The 14,886-nt window shown below is 45.4% G+C and overlaps 1 protein-coding gene across 3 annotated transcripts in view; it reads right to left on the bottom strand.

Moving 5' to 3' along the window:
- NCOA2 (nuclear receptor coactivator 2) overlaps nucleotides 1-14,886 on the bottom strand; it is a 213,215-nt gene that overhangs the window by 138,583 nt on the left and 59,746 nt on the right. For all 3 annotated transcript variants that reach the window (XM_075583705.1, XM_075583726.1, XM_075583711.1), the window contains exon 2: nucleotides 12,255-12,340. The gene's annotated coding sequence lies outside the window, so the exon portion shown is untranslated. The remainder of the gene's footprint in view (nucleotides 1-12,254; nucleotides 12,341-14,886) is intronic.

Here is a 14,886-nt window from a genome sequence, read left to right as displayed (position 1 = left end):
GCCGCAGGGCACCTCCACCGCAGCATGTCCTCAGCGCCTCTCCCAGCCGCAGGGCACCTCCACCGCAGCATGTCCTCAGCGCCTCTCCCAGCCGCAGGGCAACTCCACCGCAGCATGTCCTCAGCACCTCTCCCAGCCGCAGGGCACCTCCACCGCAGCATGTCCTCAGCACCTCACAGCACCTCTACCACAGCATGTCCTCAGCGCCTCTCCCAGCCGCAGGACACCTCCACCACAGCATGTCCTCAGCGCCTCTCCCAGCCGCAGGGCACCTCCACCGCAGCATGTCCTCAGCACCTCTCCCAGCCGCAGGGCACCTCCACCGCAGCATGTCCTCAGCACCTCACAGCACCTCTACCACAGCATGTCCTCAGCGCCTCTCCCAGCCGCAGGACACCTCCACCACAGCATGTCCTCAGCGCCTCTCCCAGCCGCAGGGCACCTCCACCGCAGCATGTCCTCAGCGCCTCTCCCAGCCGCAGGGCAACTCCACCGCAGCATGTCCTCAGCACCTCACAGCACCTCTACCACAGCATGTCCTCAGCACCTCTCCCAGCGACAGGGCGTCTGACGCGCAGGACACTCAGCTCGGCCGCCAGCAGACATGACATTTTTATATTTCCCGCTGCTGGAGGCCGCACTGAGTGTTCTGAGCATCAAAGGTGCCCTGTGGCTGGGAGAGGCACCGAGGACGTGGGGGATGTGCCCGGCTGGGAGAGGCACCGAGGACATGTGGGGGATGTGCCCGGCTGGGAGTGGCACCGAGGACATGCGGCGGTGACCGGCTGGGAGAGTCACCGAGGACATGTTGGGGAGGTGCCCGGCTGGGAGGGGCACCGAGGACATGTTGGGGAGGTGCCCGGCTGGGAGAGGCACTGAGGACATGTTGGGGAGGTGCCCGGCTGGGAGGGGCACTGATGTCATGTGGGGGAGGTGGTGCCCGGCTGGGAGGGGCACTGAGGATATGCGGCAGTGCCCGGCAGGGAGGGGCACTGAGGATATGCGGCAGTGCCCGGCTGGGAGGGGCACTGAGGACATGCGGCAGTGCCCGGCTGGGAGGGGCACTGAGGATATGCGGCAGTGCCCGGCTGGGAGAGGCACCGAGGACATGTGTGGGCGGGCCCGGCTGGGAGGGGCGCTGGCGGTGACAGCGAGGTGACCTGCAGTGACTCACCCAGTAGTTATAGCGGTCGAGCACCGGTGGTAATTTGGTTGCGGGCAAAAGGTCCCATTCTCATTATTGCTGTCCCCAACATGGGGCTGGTGTCTCTTTGTATCAACACCCATGTCCGATGGGTAAAGTGGGTGGATCATGAAGTGGGTAAAGATTCAGGCATTAATATTAGGATTGTTAGCTCAGTGCACCTGCAAAACTCTATGCACAGAGAGGTGTAAACTGCCAGCCCCGTATAGGAAACATTATAAATTACATGAACATCGAGCAGCTGTGAGGAAGCACACAGCCTTCCAATGACCTGTGGGGAGCACATCTTCCCAAAACACTCAGCGTGGAACCGTGCCGTGGCACGAAGAGTCAGCTATATACAAAGTCACCTCAGGTTTTAATAAACGAGAGAGCATTTCAATGAGCATAAAGTGTAAGCTCTGTGGGCCAGTCTCCCTTTGCCTTATATTATCCTTTACCTGTCACTCTTCCCCATTGTTTGTACTTGTAATTTTGCAAAGACCTGCGGAAACTCTGGCACTATAGAAATAAAATGACACATGCATACAAGGAACTCAACACTTCATCAATCCAATGACCTTTTTAATGAAGCCCAAGCATTGCCAACAGCCTCTTTCTAGCACTAGCATGACACGTTTTACTTTTTTTGCACAACAAATAAGTACCACTGATGGGTTTTATTTTACGCAATTAACTCAGCAGAATGTTTTTCATCCAAATGTATGCAATTTTGCTTTATGTATTTGGATTTAAAAGAAATATTGCCGACTCATCACAGTCTATTGTACCCATAGTGAGCACATCGATAGCTACGTATGCACAAATACAGGGACATATTAGAAGAACTAGTTCAGGGGCCACCAACAGGTCAGGTTTTCAGGCTAGCCCTGCTGTAGAATAGGTGGCTCAATCAGTGACTCGGCCATTCTGACAGAGCCACCTGTGCTGAAGCAGGGATATCCTGAAAACCTGACCTGTTGGTGGCCCTTGAGGACTGTAGTTGGCCACCCCTTGACTAGAGCGTGCTTCACGTGTACGCCTGAAAACGTTAACATGACTCGCAGTTACACGCAAAGCACCCTCCTGGCGACCTAATTAAAAACGCCAACAGAAAAGAAGGACGAAAAGAAAGAAAAATCTTCTACAATTTTCCTTTTAAAGATAATCGTCATTAGATTTAATATCAGGTCTTTAAAACGTGGGTAATCTAATCAGATTGCTATACTGTATAATGTCAAAAAAAACACAGCCACCGCTGATTTGGGCAACTCGAAAATATCACCCTACTCTCACATTCCAGCATGGGATCCGAGCGAGCCTCAACGCATGTAAACACCTGACCACACGGAGCCTCGGATAACTGAACACTCATACTAGAAAAGTTTAAAGAATTTGCATATAATTTATATACATGCCACACGTCAACAACAGTCTCATATAAGAGCATAATGTGGGGAAACTTGCATGCATTACAGTTTTTACTGCAGCAGCCTCGTCTCTTAGGCCGCAGCCAGGGTGTAGAGACGCTCACCGCATTTAAATACCTTCTTCCTGGTGGACGCGTCCTAGGTGCTGTTCCTGCTCGGGCAGACCGTGATATACATTTCATTGAATCAACATAAAAAGTAATCAGAAATGTAGTTATTGGCCTGAGAAGCATGTGTAGGTTTAAAAAGACTCATTTATTTGAACATTGATTAAATATTTTCATAATGGTCCAATACAAAGTACCTGTTTTCATCTAATTTTGGAGAACAGGCAGGGTATGCTTCTTGCTGCCAAAGCACCCAGCGATTATGGGCATGTAGTAGGATTGTGGCAGATCTCTAGGTCTATAACCTTTAATCACAGTTGAAAACAAAAAAATGTTGTGGTAAGCAGAAGTTACAAGATACTCAAACTGGTAAAGCGATTTGAAATGTTGATACAGTGAATCTAAAGGTCAGCGATGAAGATTAAAAATAAAAAATAAACAAACAAGAACATACTGCTAAAAAAGCAAATAGTGCTATTAACTGCTACTTTATTCATAACTACAGTACTTCTTAATGGAGAAGTCACACATGCGCAAAAAAACAAACAAAACAGGGGGGGAAGTTTAAGGTTGGCCTGCATCCTTAATAAAGTTAGGGCTTATTCAGTAAGGTCTGATGGGGCCGATCGCACAAAAACTAACATTCGTATGGTCGTTTCCGGACGATCGCACCTATTGAATACAGGTATATCTCCGAGATTAAACAGCCCAACTTCATACATTACCATAAAGTTAGAGGATTCAGCACCATAACATCTTACTTTAAACATCTGTTTCAAACCCCCCACTAGTGTCACTCTGATCTGCAGCAGCTGGAAAACACCCGGTTTACAGTGGATGTGCTGCATCTCTCGCCACCGCCAACGCCCCCATCCCCTGACTCAGCAGAGAGGGGAGGATCGCAGACACACACAATCACGTACACTGAACCAGCAGTACGTCAAATCGCACGACACTTCTGCACATCCTCATGCCTATTCCCATGGGGCTCACCGTGCGCGCCATTTCTCCACAGCACTCAGAAATAGTCAACGAAGCAGAATGTCATTGCCTTCCCCCCTTTGGTTCCCTACATCAGGGGAGCGCAATCTTTTTTTTCCCTACGCCCCCCTGCCGGCTGTTCCCCTCTCTCCGCCCTTCTTACCTCGGCTCCGGCGTCATGACGCCACGTTGCCGTGGCGACGCGTCTCCAGAAGTCGCCGGAGCCGAGGTAAGTGCAGTTTACAGAGGCCTTTGCCGCTTTCCCGGCACTTCATTTAAGTGTCTCCAGGAATCGCGCGGGGCCTCTGTAAACCCCGCAGACAACCCTGCGCCCCCCCCCCCCCCAGTTTGCGCACCGCTGCCCTACATCATGGATTGCATCCCCTCCAGCATCTGAAGGGGTTAAAACCTAAGCTGTTCAGTGCACCCGCACTAAGGAAAGAGCGGCTCAGTGAGAAAAGGTGCTGACACAGAGTTTGTAGCTGGGGAACCGGGTTCAATTCCCGGTGTCGGCTCCTTGTGACTTTGGGCAAGTCACTTTATCTCCCTGTGCCTCAAGCACCAAAAACATAGATTGTGAGCTCACCTGGGCACGTACGGTGTCTGTAAAATTCCTGTGCTGCGTATCGTGCACTATACTGTAATTGTGAAGCGCTGTGTGTCCCATTCGGAGAAAAGCACTGCATGAAATAAAGTTATTATAATACTTATGTCTGGGGGAGTTATCTTTGCTTGTGCTACATAACCCTGTACTGTAAAGTCGGGTGATAACATGCTCCGTCGGTGCCGTGGTTTGTTCTGCATTTTTGCATTAGGGGATCTTTTTATGCCCTTTCCAACAGGGAATATTTTCACCTCTTCCGTCAGGAGGTAAAATCTATTAGGCATCCCGGAGGTCCACATGGAGCAGTCCCAGGAGCTTAGTGCCTCGGATGGGGAGAAGGAGCGGCTCAGTGAGTAGAGACTGGCACAGAGTTTGGAGCAGGGGAACCTGGTTCAATTCCTGGTGTCGGCTCCTTGTGACCTTGGGCAAGTCACTTTATCTCCCTGTGCACCAAAAAACATAGATTGTAAGCTCTACGGGGCAGGGACCTGTGCCTGCAAAATGTCTCTGTAAAGCGCTACGTAAAACTAGCAGCGCTATACAAGAACATGCTATTATTATTAGAGATGAAAAATATCACGGTTACCGCTCGAAACAAAAAACACGAAGGATAAAAAGCAAGCCATGCTCAGGGGGATAAGAGTCTAACTAAATGACGGGCAGGGTTGCCACGTTAACCCTTCGAGTGCCAGTAGGGCACGTTACAATCCTGTGATGGCACCTCGGACATGACTGGGCCGGTGAGGTGTGTGTGATTTATTTGTAAATGCCAACATATTCCACAGCGCGGTACAGTGCGACATCAATTGCACAAACCGAATGACATACACACAAGGACAGACAGGCGCAAACAGTGACACAAGGCAGCGAGGGCCCTGCTCCTGATACTCTGTTTCTTCAAAGAGAAAAGTAAAACAACTCTATTAAAGAAGAAACCATTAAGATCGTCCAGGATTTTTACTGCCCCACACCTCTGGATTATCCTTCCCCTCACTATCCGAGCACCCTCTCTCTCTCCACCTTTAAGGCCCATCTTAAATTGCACCTCTTTAATTAAGCATTTGGGTAGTTCCTTTGGCTGATACTATGCATCTCATATGCATTTACCATGACCCCTTGCCAGAACCCCACCTATTGTCTCTAAGTTATCACTACATACCACTTAAATTGTAAGCTCTTTGGGGGAGGGATTCCTTTTCATAAGGTCCACTTTTATGTATGAAGCAATTATTCCCTACTATGTCACAGGTATTACTGCTGTAAAGCACTACTGTATGTACATGGATTGTGCTATATAAAGATATAAATACATACATACATACATACATACAGTTGCTTCTGCAAACATTTCATGTCGTCTTATTTTCTAAAACTGTGCATTTCAGCAAATTGTTTGCAGAATGTTTTTTTCCGGATGTAAAAAATTGCAATGTTATCACGATTTCTATGTTAAAAATGGTGGGTTCCATGCTGGACTGAAACTTCAGTAATTCTAATATGTGACTTAAAGAATTTATTTTTAGATTATGTGCCAAGCTTCCACCGATGTGTTTTTGTCTTAATATTTTGATGCTATTACTGTTAATGCCTAGATTGTGGTTTATGACCAAATTTACTGTACAGTACTAGTGTAAATATATTGGGTTAATCAATATTTCCAAAATATATATTTGTGATTTTAATTCAGAAGCAATTCAGGTTCACTTATTAAAAGGTTTCTCTTTGCAAGTCCTTAAATCTTCTGCTGTGTGTTCATTTAGGACGATCAGTTTGAATTATTTTTTTTACCCATAATGTTAGCTATAGCAAACTATAAATATTCCATATTATTATTGCTTTGCGGGATATGTTTTGTGTGCTGTTCTGGATATACGTGATGGACCATCAGCAAGGAATGGGTGAAGATACAATGCATCCTCATCATCAATGATCAAGACTTCCATAAAGAGCTTGCACAAGCTTCCAAATATTTATTTTTAAAATAATTTAGGGTGCTGGAATGACAGTCTATATGAAGCCACATTAGGGGCGTCTATTACGAGCCACTCTCCATAGCAAAAAAAAAAGTGAAATAATCACAAGAACTGGAGAAAAAAAAATTAAAATCAAAATCATTAGAGAATACGTTTATCCAATGAAACAGTCCTTACATTAAACATTGTTACCACTAATTGAGTAGGGTGCTGGGAAGCATAGCTAGCATTATGCACCTATTGTGTTTTACATGATCTTACATTACCTGGAGAAAATGTTTGTTAGATATCACCCCCATCAATGTTAAGCTCATCTTTAGAGGCCACTTAGGAGTAGCTATGGTGAGAACACGCCCTCTAGGTTTCATGTCCTAGACCAGGGGTGCACAAAAACTGTGGGGGCACGAGATTTTAAGGGGGGAGCGGGACTTGGAGGCCCTGCACTCTTCCCCAAGGCATTTCAATTAAATGCCAGGGGATCACGCGAGGCCTCTGTAACGTCCCTTACTTCGTCTCAGGCAACGCAGCGTCAAATGATGCTGCGGGATCACGTGATGTCACGTTGCCATAGCAATGTGACGTTGCGTGACCCTGCGGCCTCATTTGACACCGGAGACGAGGTAAGGAGGGGGGCGCGAGTAGGCAGGGGGGGAGCAGACTGAAAAGTTTGCGCACCCCTTTTCAAGACCCTTCAACTGGCCAGCCAGTGATGTGGCCCTTGGATGCTCAGCTGCCCAAGCAACTAATATGAAATTAGCAGGAGCAAAGTTACATTTGTCTAAAACTCACTTGTTAAATAATATTTCAACATTTTGCAAGAATATATACGTTTTTAAATGCATCTAAAATTACATTATAATAAGTTTGTAACCCTTCTTAATGTTTTCTATTGTATCCCCTTTGGCAAATTAGTTGAACACACAAACACCCCAACCCTATAGCAGAACACCTGCAGCATCTGGGCTTAGATGTAAGTATGCATCAAGGGATTCTGGGTAGTGACATGCAAATGAGCACAGCGTCGTTACTCAGAATCCCTGGCTGCAGTGGAAGCACAGTTTACTAAGCGATAATGGGGAAAGACAGGGTTGCAGACCTGTCCGAGACGTGAATGTACTCACAAGTGGTATTTTTATTTACAGTACAATGTATGTATGGGTGGAGGGTTTGTCTCTTTTTTACCCACCATAACTTTTTAATGTCTGGTTATTACCGATTTCTACATTTTAAAAGTGTAGCATGTTTGAGGAAGACAATGGTAAATACATGTTTAATATGTACATTGTTGCCTTATTCAAAAACATCTTGCAAGCATTTATTTCTCGTTATGCACCATCCCGACTCTTGCGTTCTGCTCAAGGAAGTCTTCTTTCTACCCCCTTTGTATCTAAAGCCCTCTCCCGCCTTAAACCTTTCTCACTGACTGCCCCACACCTCTGGAATGCCCTTCCCCTCAGTACCCGACTAGCACCCTCTCTATCCACCTTTAATACCCACCTTAAGACACACTTGCTTAAAGAAGCATACGAATAGCACTGTGAACATTCTGAACACATGGCACATAAAGCTTGGCCCCCTGCAGACGCACTTACCATAACTCCCTCCTACTGTCTCTGTACGTTCTCCCTACCTACCAATTAGATTGTAAGCTCCTCGGGGCAGGGACTCCTCTTCCTTAATGTTATGTTTATGTCTAAAGCACTTATTCCCATGATCTGGTATTTATATTATCTGTTATTTATTTGATTACCACATGTATTACTACTGTGCTACTGTGAAGCGCTATGTACATTAATGGCGCTATATAAATAAAGACATACAATACAATACAATACATTTCAACGGTCAAGATTTGTTTTTTTTGTTTTTTTAAGAAACAGTTTGCATTTACAAGGTGTTGTTCACCTTGTTTTTGTACCCTGATGACATTGCAATTAAATTAAAACACTTTGCCCTCCCCACCAAAGAACCAACTAGCAAAACGGAGATGACGAGGTTACTTAACATGCAACAGAAAAAAACATATATACGGGATCTAAAATTAAGTAAATACACAAAGCTCACAAACATTATTAGGTCAAATTTCAAGAAATATTTATTGATCAATAAGACTCCCTGTCAGTACTCATTTGCATATCATTACCCAGAATCCCTGGCTGCAGTGGAAGCACTGTTTGCCAAGCGATAATGGGGAAAGACAGGGGTGCAGGCCTGTCTGAGACATGCAAATGCACCACAAGAGGTATTTGTATTTACTATAAAAAAAATGTATTTAAACATATAGATTTGATTTCTATTTCAAGCAAATCCATCACCGTCTTTTAGCTAAATAAACCTAACTCTTATTAGTACAGTAACATTATTCAGCCCTTTACCGGAAAATGAACAGCTTGCAAGGTTGGAGAAATCATACAATGAAGAAAGTGATTACATTCAACAGTAGCAAATGTATTATTTCTTGCCACACAAACCCAACATCCAGTCTCAGATCCAATGTGGTTCTCATTCTTGTTCTTTACTATCATTGAAGCTACCGGAAGTAACACTTGCTTTAGCCATCCAGTTCTGCTTGTAAGAACATTATGTCAGGATACAAAGCTTGTGGTACAGACTGAACATATTTACTTGCTGAAAGTGGTCATCGCGTTGTCTCTCCCCATACCATTACAGTCTCACGGTGTAACCTTATATTACCTCTTACGTGGGTAAATGTGATCACAGGGGCACCAGGTAATAAAAATGATTCATTCGCCGGCGTAGAAACGGGTCGTGAAAGTGAACAATTCCAATCTATACTCGAGACGTTTCAACAGCACTATTCATGATCTAATGTTCACATCCAGGCTGCGATCACCATCAATCATGCTTTCGTTTTTTCAAGGCACAATTTGGGCACTTACGTGCCTGCTCAGACCCACAATCCTCTGCCTGCACCCAGTGCCAAAAAGTGCGTCATGCACAGGAATCTACAACAGAGGTTTATGTGGCATGCAAGTTTGGACCCAAAACATTATTCTGCACTGTACATGGGTAATAGCTACACTTTCAAACTAGTTTTTCCCCTTTGTTCAGCACAAAGAAAATCAATCTCTAAATCGTAACAAAAATAAATCCACAACACCTGTTAGAAACAACTTACTGTATTATGGTTCGCTTACTTAACCCTTTCAGTGTTGGAATGTAAAGGGCACAACAGTGCCACATATATTCTTGCACGCGGATCCACCCTTTGATGTCAGGAATGAAAGTAGTCGTCCTGCTTTTTTGTTAAGCTAACGGCGGCAGCTCTAAGAGAGTCCCGGTTACGATTTGCCGGTTACAAATGACTGTGTCATTATGGGAGCAGACAGGGTACCTTCTGCACTCCTGTTCTTGTGCCTCTTCCAGAACACAAATCTGAGCGTTGGTTTCCTGGTTGTTCTACCTATATGTTGTTTGTTGCAAGGACATTGGATGAGGTAGACTATATTAGAGGAAGCGCAATTGATAAAATGATTGATGGTAAATTCACTTTTAAATTTCTTAATCTGTTTCAGTTCATGCACATCAAGTTTACACATTTTACACCTCATACACTTAAAATACACCTTTGGTTTCCAAAAATGTCTTCCTATATCTCTTTCACAGTTGTTATGTCTGCTTGGTTGGTTGGGCTATAGAGATCATCTGTGATTGGCAGATGCACTTGGGACAATCAACCAATGGTTCAATATATACACCTATATAATCTAAGGTGGACTTGCATGTGTTATTACACCTGATGAAGTCCCGTTGATCGGAACGAAACGCGTAGGGTTGTTGTAACTTGATGCCTAAGGTAACCCTTGTAGTGCTTAACTACCTTCTACCTGCCTCAGCGCGGTATACAGTTTTGTTGTGGATCCGGTTAGCTGGATCAGCTGGAGCTGATGGACTTTCCCACTATCCTCTGACATCACTGAAACGGGGCCAAGTAAACATCACGTGATCCATCCACTGGAGTCGAGCTGATCCCATAGACGCACTGGGGAGGAGAGGGAGACGCTGGCATTTCCCTTCCGATTGTCCGTGCGGTGGCATCCACCCACATTGTCTATTTTTACCTGTTACATTGATCATTGAGTGGGGACTCTACACTTACATCATATCAGGAACATTTATGATCATTTGTATTCACAGTGACTACCATCCACTGTTTGTCTACATTGTTGCGCCCTATGTCTAACTGTTTATTATATATATATACACAGTCAAAATCAACTTTCCTAATAAAACGCATTCTGTTTAATATGTCCTCATTTCCAAATCACCGGTTATAATTTATTTTTTTAGTCAAGTGAAATAAAACGATTCGCAGGAGAATTTCCCCCCCCATAGCTTTCCCCCCCCCCCATAGCTTTCTTCACCAGAATCGCCACCACCAAGCATGATACCAATGTCTGCTCACGAGAGTACAACCCAGTAGCTAAAATGATAACGTATGAACAGTTACGCTTCAGTCTGACTATCAGGTAAGTAATCTGGGTGGTATGAAAATGTGCAGCCGATTAATCTTTCTGTGTTTGGTAAACAAGTCAGATTTTAGGACTGAATCATCTTTGGGAGCGGCTTTCAAAAGTCCGGTCCTCTGACAAAATTTGTTGACAGCCGGCTATATCATTCGGGGAACGCGACACTTACTAACCTACATTATAAACAATGCTTAGGCCTTTTACTGAAGGTTGCATGGTTGAGAAGTGCAAGAAGGTTATGTATTCTAAATACACATCCCAAAATGTCATCTATGGCTTTAAAATCCCTACTTTCAGGGAGGCGGTTGGGTATTTGAGTGGGTGAGAATTTGAAACCGCAATGCACACGGGTGACTCCGATACTGGTTTGTCCACCTCTAACACACTTTGTGTTTGGTATCCGTGTTGTACATTTTCCATTCCCTCTAATAAAAAATAAAAAAAATGAATCCCGGTGATGGTTTTAGTGGCCTACAGGGACTGCAATAAGAACCACAGAAGACCAGCAAAGCATATCAAAATAAATCGCCTTTGCCATCTTTTGAAATAAAATAATAAATGGTTATGCTTGTGGCTTGATGTACTCCAGGGGACAGAGAAGTTAAAAAGGTGAAGTGCCACAAATGAGAACGGTGCATTACAATGTATTAAAGACCACGTGTAACCATAAAAAAGACCATAACAACACAGAAATGGGTTATAAAACACTACTCTACAACGCATTCGCTGAACAAGTTATTCAGCTCCTGAGCTTGGTTGTTAATTCATTTTACAGTTAATAATGAGACACATCAAGTGAGATCTGCCCTGTCATTAAAAAAAAATGCATCACAAAAGTTATTTGTGACACGCCTGTTGTAAATGCTCGAGGAAGACTCGCAGTGAAAAAATAGCAATAGAGGTAGGGATCTTCTGGCAGGTAACCTGGCCTCAGGTAAGGATGTGTGACATTTGGACAATAATTTACACACAAAAATAAATAAAACGTATGCACCGCTATCTTATATAGCGACTGTGATTTTCCAAGTAAGGCCGTGCATATAGTGCCGTCGATGGCGACACGGCGGGTGACGTCGCCTGTCGCCACCGGCGAAAGTTATGTTTCGCCGGGCGGCGGGGTCGCGGGATTCCGGCAATTTGATTTGTTCAAGGGCTGTCACGTGACGCGACAGCCCTTGAAAAATCACATTTTGCCGGCTTCCAGTTTCCGCGACGGAGCGCACGCCGCGGCGGCAAAGTATTTTTTGTTTTCGGGAGACTTCGCATCGCTGGCACTATAAGCGCGGCCTTAGTCGCCAATTGTGTCAGGTTTGCACAAAATTCTATTCTTCTTCAGAGATCGTCAAATGGACCATCGTCCGTGCATGTACAAGGAGTCTGTAACTGTTCATGCTCCCAATAGGTCTTTCTTGATGAGAAATCGAATTGACTATTGCCATCTTCCCAAGCACACGTTTCCATTCCCTTATTAAATCTAATGTATTACCTGTTAAACTTTGCAGGAAGGATTTGTTCAATGGCCGGGTCTTCATAAAACAACTTCTATATAGGTAGAATCAGTGGGAAACCAACCTGGGTAAAAAAAGACAAATGGTCATTTAGAAAGCGTTCATACATAACAAAAAGGTATTGTGGTTAACCGACACTCACAAAACAACCTACACCATACAGGAAAGGGGGGAAAACGTGTCCCAGGGCACATCAAGCATTAACTTTTTTGTTTTTATATGGTTCAAGAAGACCCCATGTGAAGAGATTGCTTCAGAGGGAAGCTCGTACCTGGGGACGGGAAAAACGGAAACCGTCTCACAATTGTACTACGAGATTTATCGCGTTAATATTTAAAACCGCAAGAAAATATCTGTTCGATAGGGAGGCAAAAAGGACATTAATGTAAAAGTTAATGTTACCAAACGTATTCTTTGCACATTATTCATGCACATTCATACAATACATATATACATACATACATGGCGTTGCCCGGGATGTAATGTTGTCGCTCCCACGCTCTCTCCACTCCCTTCCCCCCTCTTCACAGCTCTGCCCACCCCCCCCCCATTCAGAGCTGCGCTCCCCCCCCCCCCGCCCCCAGTTCACATCTCCGATTTACCCCTCCCCCCCCCTCCCTTCAACACTTCGTTTCCCGGTGTGAAGCCGGTGAAGGTAAGGCATTTGTGACAGGCATTTTGTCCTAGTAATGGGGGTGCACAGTGGAGGTGGTAAGCGGGGTGCACAGCAGAGGTGGTGAGCCTGATGAATTGTTGAGACAGAAATCGTGGTGCATAAGCGAAGGCAGGTAGCACGATTATTACTGGGCCATTGGATATAGCGGAGTGGGCGGGAAGGTGGGCATTTGTTCACAGTAAGTGTGGTAGAAAGCGGAGACGGTGAGTGCGATAGCGGAGCGGGCGGGAAGCCGGGCATTTTGAGACAGTGAACAATTGGGGACATAACGGCCATTTTGTCATAGTAATTGGGGTGCACAGTGTATGTAGGTGGTAAGTGGTGTGCACCGCGGAGGTGGTGAGCGTGATGAATTGTTGGAGGGGTAAGCGGGGACATAGGGGGGCGGGCGTTTTGACACAGTAATCGTGGTGCACAGCGGAGGCGGTGATTACTGGGCCATTGGACAGTAAGTGGGAATCGGGCGTATATAGAAGGGACGGCGAGAGGGTGATTGTTATTCAGCGATTTGTGAGGGCTGCTGAGCGAAGGCGCGGTGGGGTGTAGTCGGGCATTGGCTGCAAAGCGGAGATGGTGAGTGTGTGTGTGTGTGTGTGTGTTCTTACTTCTGCCTATTACAGAACATCAGAGATTGGGGTTGGGAAGGGATTAGGAGGAAGCAGGCAAACTGATGCTCTGGGGAAGGAGGGTGCTGGTATCATTAGGGGTGGAGAGTGAAGGATGGGTCTTGGGATCCCATTTACATTGGCAGATCTGCCTTCTACTGTATGAGACTGCCGGGTCTGCAACAGCTTGACACCGACACATCAATGATTCCCATGGTGACTGACAGTAGTATCAGATTAAATGTCAATATCAACTCATGTCAGGGTCATATCGGTATTCTGCCCAACTACTTGGGTGCAGAATTCTCTGCATCTGCAGGTGTGTGATATTAAGGCACATGGAGCCGGCAGTAAAACACAGTGTGGTCTACAGTCATAATGTGTCAAAAGTGGGGGGGAAATGTTGAACAAAAAAATATATTTAATTTAAAAAAAACAATCCCAAGGAAAGCAGTGTTAATTATTTTTTTGATCAAGTATTTTGCAGCAGTGATTATATGTACCACGTATGAGACATGAGATCTGCAAGGACTTTAACCTTAGCTCAACAATCCAAGAAATCTTCATCCACACCACAGCTAGGGTTGCCAGGTGTCCAGTATTGAACCAGACTGTCCTGTATTTGGACACTGTCCAGTAAAAAATTAGAGGTAATACTGGACATGTATGTGTCTGGCATTACCTCTCTGGACATAGTGACCTGACCGGCTTGGGGGGCCACGGGATTTTCCTAAGCAGGGAGAGAATAGGGCTGCTGCTAGGGGGCTAGGAAGCTTCCTCCATCCTGATTGGCTGCATTACCAAGCAGCAGCCAATCAGGAGGAGGTGTCAGGAGCCTGGGGTTGGCACCAATGAGATAAGGAAACCGCATGGAGCGGAGGTGTGTGTGTGTGTGTGTGTGTGTGTGTCTCGAGTGCGTCGCACCTTTCACCATTGTGTCTAGTATTTTTGGAGAAGCCACCTGGCAACCCTATCCAGAGCGAGTCATTTGAAAGCGAGCAACTGACCACAAAATTACAGACCTACAAGGAAGTTACATAAATAAGAAGAAATTTGGGTGGACCAACCTCTGCCCCACCTGCTCAAATTTTATTTTATAGATCTTTTTTTTTTCTTTTCTTTACATATTTGGAAGCATGGGCTACTTCGAACGTTGAACCATGTTATTTTCAGTTATGGGGACCTCCCCCAGTTTCCGAGATACATACAAGCTTTAGGGGCTTGTGTTTAAAATCGCCCACCAGGAATTCAATATGGAGCCAAATCTCACAGGTCCAACAGGCCAACAGGAAGTCGCAACGTCACTGGTCGACACAGGCGTCCATGTTA

The sequence above is a fragment of the Ascaphus truei genome, chromosome 2 (assembly GCF_040206685.1).
Source record: "Ascaphus truei isolate aAscTru1 chromosome 2, aAscTru1.hap1, whole genome shotgun sequence".
NCBI classification, from domain to species: Eukaryota; Metazoa; Chordata; class Amphibia; order Anura; family Ascaphidae; genus Ascaphus; species Ascaphus truei.
The sequence above is the reverse complement of the archived record's forward strand: the minus strand, read 5'-3'. Positions and strand labels throughout refer to the sequence as shown.